The sequence below is a fragment of the Bombina bombina genome, chromosome 8, assembly GCF_027579735.1.
Source record: "Bombina bombina isolate aBomBom1 chromosome 8, aBomBom1.pri, whole genome shotgun sequence".
Taxonomy (NCBI): Eukaryota; Metazoa; Chordata; class Amphibia; order Anura; family Bombinatoridae; genus Bombina; species Bombina bombina.
In genome coordinates, this window is record NC_069506.1 from 20,833,134 (window position 1) to 20,845,381 (window position 12,248).

General features: G+C 37.6%; 2 protein-coding genes across 2 annotated transcripts in view; one reads left to right on the forward strand and one right to left on the reverse strand.

The window, feature by feature from the left end:
* The window catches only part of LOC128638774 (uncharacterized), a 142,252-nt gene that overhangs the window by 23,941 nt on the left and 106,063 nt on the right, over positions 1-12,248 (reverse strand). The window lies entirely within an intron of this gene.
* The window catches only part of LOC128638301 (zinc finger protein OZF-like), a 43,877-nt gene continuing 42,014 nt past the window's right edge, over positions 10,386-12,248 (forward strand). The window contains exon 1 of the mRNA XM_053690181.1: positions 10,386-10,430. The gene's annotated coding sequence lies outside the window, so the exon portion shown is untranslated. The remainder of the gene's footprint in view (positions 10,431-12,248) is intronic.

Below are 12,248 nucleotides of genomic sequence, written 5' to 3' on the forward strand. Positions count from 1 at the left end.
CGTGTGCAAAACAGGCATAGATCCCTGTAATTAGGGTAAAGACAATCATAACATGGTGAAAAATATATGAATTGTGTAAATGTATATGAATACATACGTGACTCTGTAAGTGTCAAATGTAAGTGCATCTGATAGCCCCCAAAATATAACCGATCTAATACATGCTAAATGAAATCCGTAGCGCACATATGATGATAACAAAGACAACAAAAGCCTGATAAGTAGGATATTACATACCCCCTCTCATTGATTGGCTAGACGAATTTGTCATGCATAGCCACGCCTGCATCAACATTACAGGCCTAGTGTATCAATGGAGTGCATTGCGTAGAGAATGACAACCAATAATCTGATAGGCTAAAGAGACGCCGACAAGCACGTCACAAGTTATTCATTGAGGCTTTACATACATCCCTCGCATCTGTTCAGCAAGTCTGTAAAAACCACACCAAACCTAACAGTCCAATGTGTCAGGATACACAGCATCCGTGCACCCCGCATCATATGCCCATAGCGTTGCCGTAACTCACAACAACTACTCGGGCGGTTGCCATAGCAACCAATGTAAACAACTCCATGTACAATAGTGGCCGAATATCGCCGTGTCTAAAGCAACTGTAACATAGTCAAATACCACAGCACCCGAGGTCCCACCACCTTGTATGTCCTAAAAAATATATAAATAGGGCCAAGACAAGGAATCCACCAGCAAGCTGAGCACATCGCCGTATCCATCAACCAATCGGATTACTGCAACCCCCCACACACCCGACTGAGAGGCTGTCATGACAACATGTGTATACAAATCAAGACACGATCGTGGTCTCACACTGCCCTATATAAAAACATAAATGGTCTAAAGACTCCAACCTGGCCACATCTCTAGACATACAGATAGGCGGCTGTATCAATCATCATATAAAAATGTCCACACCTACGAAAATGAAAAAAATCTAAAATATAGATTAGTCCTTCACAGGTCCATCTACTATGCACTCCCAAGTGACCACAAACCTATCATAAAATATGCCCAATCTAACAAACGCTAGGTAAATTGTCATAAGAAAACAAGAAAATAATAATAATAAAAAATATATCGATAGATATAGGGGCTATCAGATGCACTTACATTTGACACTTACAGAGTCACGTATGTATTCATATACATTTACACAATTCATATATTTTTCACCATGTTATGATTGTCTTTACCCTAATTACAGGGATCTATGCCTGTTTTGCACACGGCTCATTTTTGTTTTGCACACGGCACATTTTAATTGGCAGTTCACCAAGGGGAGTGTTTTATGGGTCTATAAATGTTTGTTTTTTCACTAGCTGTTTGTCAGAGGAAGGGACGTTGTTGGTCCCGAAACGTCACAATAAATTTTTGATTTAAACTGCTGTCTACAGTCCAGTGAGTGATTTCTACAATTTTCCTTTTCTACATACCTGGCTACAGCACCCTGGCAAGTTGCAGTGTGTTGGTGAGAGTGCATATACTACAATACTACTCTACCTATGCTCCCACAGTACAGTGCACCCACAACTTGGCTGAATTAGCTCATATCTATTCCCTTTTCTCATCATTTGTGCCTCATTATCTATTATTATGACTGAATTAAACAGTGGAAATATGGAAACATCTAATGTGTCTCAGAGTGAGAACACTGAGGAGAGACATGAAGATATCTTCACTTTTACAGATGAAGATGCAGAAGCTATCAGATTTGGCTCCATTGAAGAACAACAAACAGAGGAGTCGTGCCAGTCTCTATATAACACCCTGGCGAAATTCAAGCAACGAGAAATAGATCTAAACCTCCATGGAATATATTTATCAGATTATCATAAAAAAAGACTATTACCAAGGGGCTTTAGGGTAAAGAACATCCCCACGATTGGGAGATCTAATGCTGAATTTTGTAATAATTGGTGCAAAATTCTCAACAAATGTTCTTTCGACCTTATGCTCCTTGTGATTAGAGAAGCTGGACGTTTACTCCAAGAAGTGAGAATTGAAATTCAAAATTTTGAAGCTGAACAACTCAATACACTCAGAGCAGATAAATCTGTGGATTGGATTGATAAATTGACACTACAAATCAAGTTATACAAACAAGAACTCATTGCCTTTAAAAACCGGAAGCTTCAAACAGTAACTCAAGACTACACATATAAGAGTGTATACCGCTGGATGTTATCTCCCGATGAAAGACTGAACTTCAGATCCAGACGGGACAGAAGGTTCACAAAAAGAAACATAAATACGGTGGACACCAGCTCTGGCGACAGTTCAGATCCTGAGATGGCAACAACAAGCAGAGAGTCTATATACAGAGGCATCACCACAAGATCCAGAGGGGCGAATAGAGGTCAACAGTGGGACAACATGAGGGGAGCAAGTAATACTAGTACCCCATATAGTTCATCACATACTCCCTCGGTCCGTTTTTTAGGACGAGGCACAGGCCACATACGAGGAGGGGGGGGCATGTCACGCCGCCCTCCGAGACAGAGGAGATGAACAATGTATTTAATATCAGCTCTAGACCACTGTCACAATCGGAAACCTCCCTATTGAACAAAGGTTTATCTTTTGTTCCTACAACGAAGTTTAATTCATTTGACACATACATTGATATACAAAAATTCGGCAGGAATTTGAGACTCAAAGAATTCTACAAGACGGACAGCAGTGAGATCACACCTTTCCGTACTCCTGGGACATTTGATCCAAGATCACAGAATCCATCAATTACCGCATACACAAACTATCTGAGTCAAGTCTCCAAAAACATCCCCAAAAGGAGAAGAATGGATAACTTAACCAAGGATGAGAGACAGGCATTGAAGTCACTAACTGAAGACACGACCATTGTAATACGCCCGGCAGATAAGGGTGGGGCGGTGGTTGTGATGGATCTACAACAGTATCGATCAGAACTCCTGGGCCAAATAACAGATCAAAAGACCTACAGGATTTTACAAACAGATCCAACGAATCAATTGAAAAGATACATTGACGAGAAACTTGACAGGTGGTGTGAGATGGGGAGCATTACCATACAAGAGCAAAAATTCTTAAAAAGGGACTATCCAATAGCACCCACCATCTACACATTACCGAAGATCCATAAGGATCCCAACAATCCCCCGGGGAGACCTATCGTCTCGGCGAGGGGATCACTCCTACAACCACATGCTGAATTCCTGGATTTTCATTTACAACCAATGGTCAAGAGAATGAAATCTTACACACAAGATTCTAATGCTTTCATCCGATCCATCATTCAACTAAATGACATACAGCCAACGGACCTTCTTGTGACGATGGATGTATGCAGCCTGTATACGGTAATCCCCCACAAACTGGGGATTGCAGCTGTAGTTAACCATCTGCAAAAGAGTCCATATGTGGGGCCTCCTGAGGAGGTCATGGTAGATCTCCTAACAATATGCTTGGAAAATAATTTCTTTCGTTTTGAGAACAATTTTTATCTACAGACGGAAGGGACCGCGATGGGGTCAAATATGGCCCCCTCGTTGGCCAATCTGTTCATGGCGGACTATGAATCTATCCAGATGAAGGTGTATGAAATGGATGCCATTTCTTTTTATTGTCGTTACATAGATGACGTGTTCATGATATGGAGAAATGGGGAACAAGAGCTGAATAATTGGATCCATACCCTCAATGGGATGGATAGCACCATCAAATTCCAACATACGTCGAATAATGCCACAGTCGATTTTCTTGATGTCAGAGTTTTCAAAACCTCCAATGGACTTGGTACTACACTGTTTAGGAAGAAAACGGACCGCAACACACTGCTACACGCTAAAAGTTGCCACCAGCCAGCACTCATACGTAATATTCCGAAAGCACAATACCAAAGGGTAATAAGAAATAATACCGATGATGACCTGATGCAGACACAAATGTCAGAAATGACACAAAGATTTCTCCAACGAGGTTATAATAAAAAGAACCTAGAGAAACAATTGGAACTGGCTCTCTCATCTCAAAATAAGCAACAAATTCAAAATACTATAAGCAATCCCCAACTCACATTTGTGACAACGTATAATCCAGACCAATATCAGATTGCTCAAGCAGTTAAGGAGGAATGGAAAATTCTTCAGAGTGATCCTACATTGCCATTTGCTGAATGGTCGGCACCCAGATTGGCATATCGTAGAGGCAAGAGCTTGAGGGATATGCTAATGAAGACCGATATCTCTTCAAGAAATGAGAAACAAACTTGGTTGAAGAAAAAAGTGGGATGCTACAAATGTATTAGTTGTGTAACTTGCAACAGCATGCACACTGGCACGACATTTCAACATCCAGATTGTCGCAAAAGATATCAGATCAAGTATTTCCTGACGTGCACAACCCAGTTTATTATATATCTTCTGAATTGCCCCTGTGGGAAATTCTATACTGGAAAGACTACTGACGATGCCAGAGTGAGAATGGCGAATCATCGGTCGAGCATCAGAGCGGCAATAAACTCTGGGAAGGCTGAACATCCGGTGGCATGCCACTTCTTAGAAGCAGGACACACACTGAGCGATCTGCGATTTAGAATCATTGACCACGTGCCAGTGCTAAGACGAGGAGGAAACAGAGCCAAGATCCTGTTACAAAAAGAAGCACTTTGGATTCATGAACTATGTACACTGGCCCCGAGAGGCCTCAACATCCAAACGGGATGGCAGAATTTCTTATAAGGATCAGGTCTTATGAGAGTCCATTGATCTTTTGATCCTGTATCTATCACTTAGCATTATATAGTGATGGTGAAAATGAGAGTCCAATTTTCATTGTCGAATAATCTTTGGTTTTGCCCAATCGGATCCTATTCTCTTGTGGTTGCCTTACAATACCCTGATTATGATATCATGATTTAGTATCTAAGTCCTTTTCTTAGTATATTGTTTTCCATATTTTTCCATTTCTCATTAGTTGTTAGCAATTTCTAAATGTGTAAATATGAGGTGTGTTTTGTTTTAATTTTGTTTTTAATCTGTTTTTTTATAAGAGTTATACATCACATTTCACACACACTATGGGTTCTGTGCTTCTGATATGCCTCCTATACATGAGTTACGGTCCTGATTTTATAGTGCGGTGGGATGACTAAGCGCCCTGTTGGAGATGGAATTTGGTTATCACATGTGGCGGAAGGCCCTGTGTATGGTAGCTGCTGCAGACAGTTAGATGTTTATGATTTTGGGTATTTTGAGATTTGGTGGTTTTGGATATCACTAGCACAGGGGACCAGATGGTTTATAATCTGGCACTATGGATACAGTGGGTGCCATATGTTTTTGTTGTTTTTAGGATTTGGTGGTGGTTAATTTATGACATGTATTGTTTTTGCATGGAGAGCTATACTGTCTGGGTTTTGGAATTATCTGTATATTGGGTTCACGTCTTAAACAATGGACCGCCAATCTGGGTAGGCTCTTTTTTGAGTATCCCTGATGAGGTCATACTTTTATTGTTATTTTGTAGATTATGTTTGTTTTTTTATAGCACGGATTGTATATATCTGCAATTTTGGCGATATGGTTTGATGTTCCCTTTTATATCTGTCAGGTGGTGATGGTCAGTTAGTGGTAAGCTTTTTTTCTTTTTTGGGGATGTACTTATGAGTATAGTGGCATGCTCCTTTTTATGTACACTGAGATTATATTTTTCCCTAGGGTATTTTGCCATTTGTTATGGAGGTTCTATCGATATATTTTTTATTATTATTATTTTCTTGTTTTCTTATGACAATTTACCTAGCGTTTGTTAGATTGGGCATATTTTATGATAGGTTTGTGGTCACTTGGGAGTGCATAGTAGATGGACCTGTGAAGGACTAATTTATATTTTAGATTTTTTTCATTTTCGTAGGTGTGGACATTTTTATATGATGATTGATACAGCCGCCTATCTGTATGTCTAGAGATGTGGCCAGGTTGGAGTCTTTAGACCATTTATGTTTTTATATAGGGCAGTGTGAGACCACGATCGTGTCTTGATTTGTATACACATGTTGTCATGACAGCCTCTCAGTCGGGTGTGTGGGGGGTTGCAGTAATCCGATTGGTTGATGGATACGGCGATGTGCTCAGCTTGCTGGTGGATTCCTTGTCTTGGCCCTATTTATATATTTTTTAGGACATACAAGGTGGTGGGACCTCGGGTGCTGTGGTATTTGACTGTGTTACAGTTGCTTTAGACACGGCGATATTCGGCCACTGTTGTACATGGAGTTGTTTACATTGGTTGCTATGGCAACCGCCCGAGTAGTTGTTGTGAGTTACGGCAACGCTATGGGCATATGATGCGGGGTGCACGGATGCTGTGTATCCTGACACATTGGACTGTTAGGTTTGGTGTGGTTTTTACAGACTTGCTGAACAGATGCGAGGGATGTATGTAAAGCCTCAATGAATAACTTGTGACGTGCTTGTCGGTGTCTCTTTAGCCTATCAGATTATTGGTTGTCATTCTCTACGCAATGCACTCCATTGATACACTAGGCCTGTAATGTTGATGCAGGCGTGGCTATGCATGACGAATTCGTCTAGCCAATCAATGAGAGGGGGTATGTAATATCCTACCTATCAGGCTTTTGTTGTCTTTGTTATCATCATATGTGCGCTACGGATTTCATTTAGCATGTATTAGATCGGTTATATTTTGGGGGCTATCAGATGCACTTACATTTGACACTTACAGAGTCACGTATGTATCCATATACACAATTCATATATTTTTCACCATGTTATGATTGTCTTTACCCTAATTACAGGGATCTATGCCTGTTTTGCACACGGCTCATTTTTGTTTTGCACACGGCACATTTTGATTGGCAGTTCACCAAGGGGAGTGTTTTATGGGTCTATAGATGTTTGTTTTTTCACTAGCTGTTTGTCAGAGGAAGGGACGTTGTTGGTCCCGAAACGTCACAATAAATGTTTGATTTAAACTGCTGTCTACAGTCCAGTGAGTGCTTTCTACAATTTTATATATATATTTATATATATATATATATATATATATATATATATATATATATATATATATACTGTATATATACATATATATATATATATATATATATATATATATATATATATAGATATATATATAAAATTGTCACACAAAGTATATAATATAGAACAATCATAATAAAACAGATCAGATAGTGCAGTTAAGAAGGGATTCGGATCACAAAGTAACATTGTATTAAAAAAAAGCTATTTACTTAAAGGGACAGTCTAGTATAAATTAAACTTTCATTATTCAGATAGGACTTTTAATTTTAATCAACTTTCCAATTTACTTTTATCATCAAATTTGCTTTTTTTCTCTTGGTATTCTTAGTCTAAACTAAACATAGGTAGGATCATATGCTAATTTCTAAGCCTTTGAGGGCTGCCTCTTATCACAGGCTTTTTAAATCTCTTTTCAACACAAAGAGACAGAAAGTACACATGGGCCATATAGATAACACTGTGTTCAGGCACAGAAAGTTATTTAAGATCTAGCACAAAACAATGCTAAATTTAAGACAATAGATAATAAACAGTCACAGTCATGTGATCAGGGGGCTGGAAGAAGGTTCCTAGATACAAGGTAATCACAGAGGTAAAAAGTATATTAATATAACTGTGTTGGTTGTGCAAAACTGGGGAATGGGTAATAAAGTGATTATCTATCTTTTAAAACAAGAACAATTCTAGGGTAGACTGTCCCTTTAAAGTGAATGTAAAGTTTGAGGAATGAGTGCCCGGTTTTTAATAATCCTATTAAAAACAGGGGCACTTTCATTCATCAAACTTTAAATTACACTGCTTTTCTTAAAATACTTACCTTTTCTTTCTGCAAGCTGCTCCAACGCTTCTCCAGCCCGTCGCAAGCCTCTTCTTACGTCAAGAATGACGATTTTGGCATCCTCCAATCACGGCTTCCCCCGGGGGAATCATTGCCTAAAGCAACGCCGTGATTTCTGACGTCGGCAGAGGCTTGCGACGGGCGGAGGAATCGCTGGAGCTGCTTGAAGAAAGAAAAGGCAAGTATTTTTAAAAAAGCAGTGAAATGTAAATTTTGATGAATGAAAGTGCCCATGTTTTTAATAGGATTATTAAAAATCGGGCACTGATTCATCAAAATTTACATTCACTTCAAAGTTTCCAGAAAAAATAAATAAAACAAATCCTAATCTGTATATAAATAGGACTACTGCTAAAGTAGTTTAAATGAGTTTATAAAACATTATTGGCCAAAAAAGAACACTGTAATGAGTCCTGATGACATCCGTACCGCTTGGCAACTTAGAGTTGGTTTATACAGTTAGTCTTGCCACTTACCAAGGTAGAAATTCTGTCAGTATTCCATCTCATATAGAATTGTCTCAAAGTTCTCACAGTTCATATATAATACTTTTTAAATTATATATAACAATGTTTATTCACATACAGATTAATTCCTTATTAATCTTAGCTTAAAGGGACATGAAACCCAATTTTTTCTTTCATGATTTAGAAAGAGCATGCAATTTTAAATAACTTTCTAATTTACCTCTATTATCTATCCTTCATTCTCTTGATATCCTTTACTAAAAAGCATATCTAGATAGACTTAGTGTCTGCTGATTGGTGACTGCACATAGATGCCTCGTATGATTGGCTCACCCATGTGCATTGCTATTTCTTCAGCAAAGAATATCTAAAGAATGAAACAAATTAGATAATAAAACTAAATTGGAAAGTTGTTTAAAATGTTGTTCTCTACCTGAATAATGGAATACATTTTTGCGTTTAGTGTCCCTTTAAGGTCATTAAAGCTGATATATGTAGCCAGTACTGAGACCGTTTCAAGTTCCATTGTACTGAGAATCTTTTCCACTTCTGCAATGTGCTTTACGTACGGTGTGCTGTGTCACTCTGCATGCATTTTTTTTTGTAAGATGGATGACTTTAATTATTGGAAACAAATCTAGAATGAATCTAGAACTTTGCCAGATATAAACAGAAGAAGTCACTAATACTGGGTGCTTGCCGGTAGGACTCCATTTAGAAAGCATAAGTGTACAAGGGTTACAAATGCTCAGGAAAATATCATATTCCCCAACTTTTAGTGTATGAAAATATTCTCCAGCACAGATAATACTTTTTTAAACTTTAGACCACCATAGACCTATGGCTGCAGTCTGTGTTTTTAAACTTACTTTATATTCTACTTTATAATTACTTAGTGACCAAATATATTCCCCAGAATACTTTCTGTTTTCTAAATTAATTTTACTTTCATCGGTAAATAATAAAGATTAGTTTTTACTTCTGCAGTACTTAAAGTGACATTCCCCTCAAAATTAGAGAACACAAGGGCATTTCAGTTTTGAATAGAAGCATTTATGTAATATACATGTACTAGTAAAAATGCTTCTAATAAAAGCTATAGATGTTTCAAGAGTGCATTTAAGTATGCTCCATGCATCAGCATTTTAAACACAGCACGTGCGCATAGAGCCTAAGGTGCTTGTATCATCTGGGAATAACTCCATTTGATAAGCTGCAGTATTTAAAATACTGGTGCCCTTAGAATATTGAGATATGTTTCACATGCACATTAAAATGCAAACAACTTTTACTTGAACCATTTTTATATATGTATACTGTAAATATATTTCTATCTAGCAGCATTATACAACTGAATGATAATAATAATATCCCCAAAAGTATTTCATCTATGTGCATTTCAGTTTTGAAATATCCCTGTAATATAATTTAGCCACATTATTATTCTATTGTTAAATGAAATGCTAGTTTTTGTGCATGGTGGATATAAATATTAATCTATGCTAATAACTGGTGACCATAAAGGTACATAAAGTGCAATAATAAAATGATTATATTATTATAATAGACCCTCACCCAGTACCTTGTGATTATTGACAGATGAGCCCTATGTGTCAGACATAACTACAGCTTTATGCACATATTACTAACACATGCAATGCTTATCCCAGTACATACATATAACTGTAGCTGGCCATACTGTGGTCATAATTATTACCTAACTGGAGCGGCCATTTTGACAGCAGGAAGTAAAAACCATGTCAAATTAAACTCCCACAATGCCTTGCGAGAATATCATACAGTCATAGGTGACGCAGGCATCTGCACTGTATTATATGTAACGATAATGCTGCAAATATATTGCGCTGTGCGCAGAAAGTGAAGGCAAATTAAATTCTAATTTATAGTGTGTATAGGTCTATCTGACAGCTCTCCAAACACAAAGATGGCGTATTTGGCGACATGCCGAGTAATACGTTTCTGGCGCTGACTTCTGACGTCAAACATACTTGCGACAGGAACATTATAACCCGGAAATAGCTACAGGGTAAATTCTAATAGTGGTGAGTTTTTCTGTTATTTAGTTTTCTCGTATTAATTTACCTGATGTATACAAGTTCTGCTGTATATTGCACACCATACGAATGTACCTGATGTATACAAGTTCTGCAGTATACTGCACATCATACTAATGTACCTGATGTATACAAGTTCTGCAGTATACTGCACATCATACTAATGTACCTGATGTATACAAGTTCTGCTGTATATTGCACACCATACGAATGTACCTGATGTATACAAGTTCTGCAGTATATTGCACATCATACTAATGTACCTGATGTATACAAGTTCTACAGTATATTGCACATCATACTAATGTACCTGATGTATACAAGTTCTGCAGTATATTGCACATCATACGAATGTACCTGATGTATACAAGTTCTGCAGTATATTGCACATCATACTAATGTACCTGATGTATACAAGTTCTGCAGTATATTGCACATCATACTAATGTACCTGATGTATACAAGTTCTACAGTATATTGCACATCATACTAATGTACCTGATGTATACAAGTTCTGCAGTATATTGCACATCATACTAATGTACCTGATGTATACAAGTTCTGCAGTATACTGCACATCATACTAATGTACCTGATGTATACACGTTCTGCAGTATACTGTACATCATACTAATGTACCTGATGTATACAAGTTCTGCAGTATACTGCACATCATACTAATGTACCTGATGTATACAAGTTCTACAGTATACTGCACATCATACTAATGTACCTGATGTATACAAGTTCTGCAGTATACTGCACATCATACTAATGTACCTGATGTATACAAGTTCTGCCGTATACTGCACATCATACTAATGTACCTGATGTATACAAGTTCTGCAGTATACTGCACATCATACTAATGTACCTGATGTATACACGTTCTGCAGTATACTGTACATCATACTAATGTACCTGATGTATACAAGTTCTGCAGTATATTGCACATCATACTAATGTACCTGATGTATACAAGTTCTGCAGTATACTGCACATCATACTAATGTACCTGATGTATACAAGTTCTGCAGTATACTGCACATCATACTAATGTACCTGATGTATACACGTTCTGCAGTATACTGCACATCATACTAATGTACCTGATGTATACAAGTTCTGCAGTATACTGCACATCATACTAATGTACCTGATGTATACAAGTTCTGCAGTATACTGCACATCATACTAATGTACCTGATGTATACAAGTTCTGCAGTATACTGCACATCATACTAATGTACCTGATGTATACAAGTTCTGCAGTATATTGCACATCATACTAATCTACCTGATGTATACAAGTTCTGCAGTATACTGCACATCATACTAATGTACCTGATGTATACAAGTTCTGCAGTATATTGCACATCATACTAATCTACCTGATGTATACAAGTTCTGCAGTATACTGCACATCATACTAATCTACCTGATGTATACAAGTTCTGCAGTATACTGCACATCATACTAATCTACCTGATGTATACAAGTTCTGCAGTATACTGCACATCATACTAATCTACCTGATGTATACAAGTTCTGCAGTATATTGCACATCATACTAATCTACCTGATGTATACAAGTTCTGCAGTATACTGCACATCATACTAATGTACCTGATGTATACAAGTTCTGCAGTATACTGCACATCATACTAATGTACCTGATGTATACAAGTTCTACAGTATATTGCACATCATACTAATCTACCTGATGTATACAAGTTCTGCAGTATATTGCACATCATACTAATGTACCTGATGTATACAAGTTCTGCAGTATATTGCACATCATAC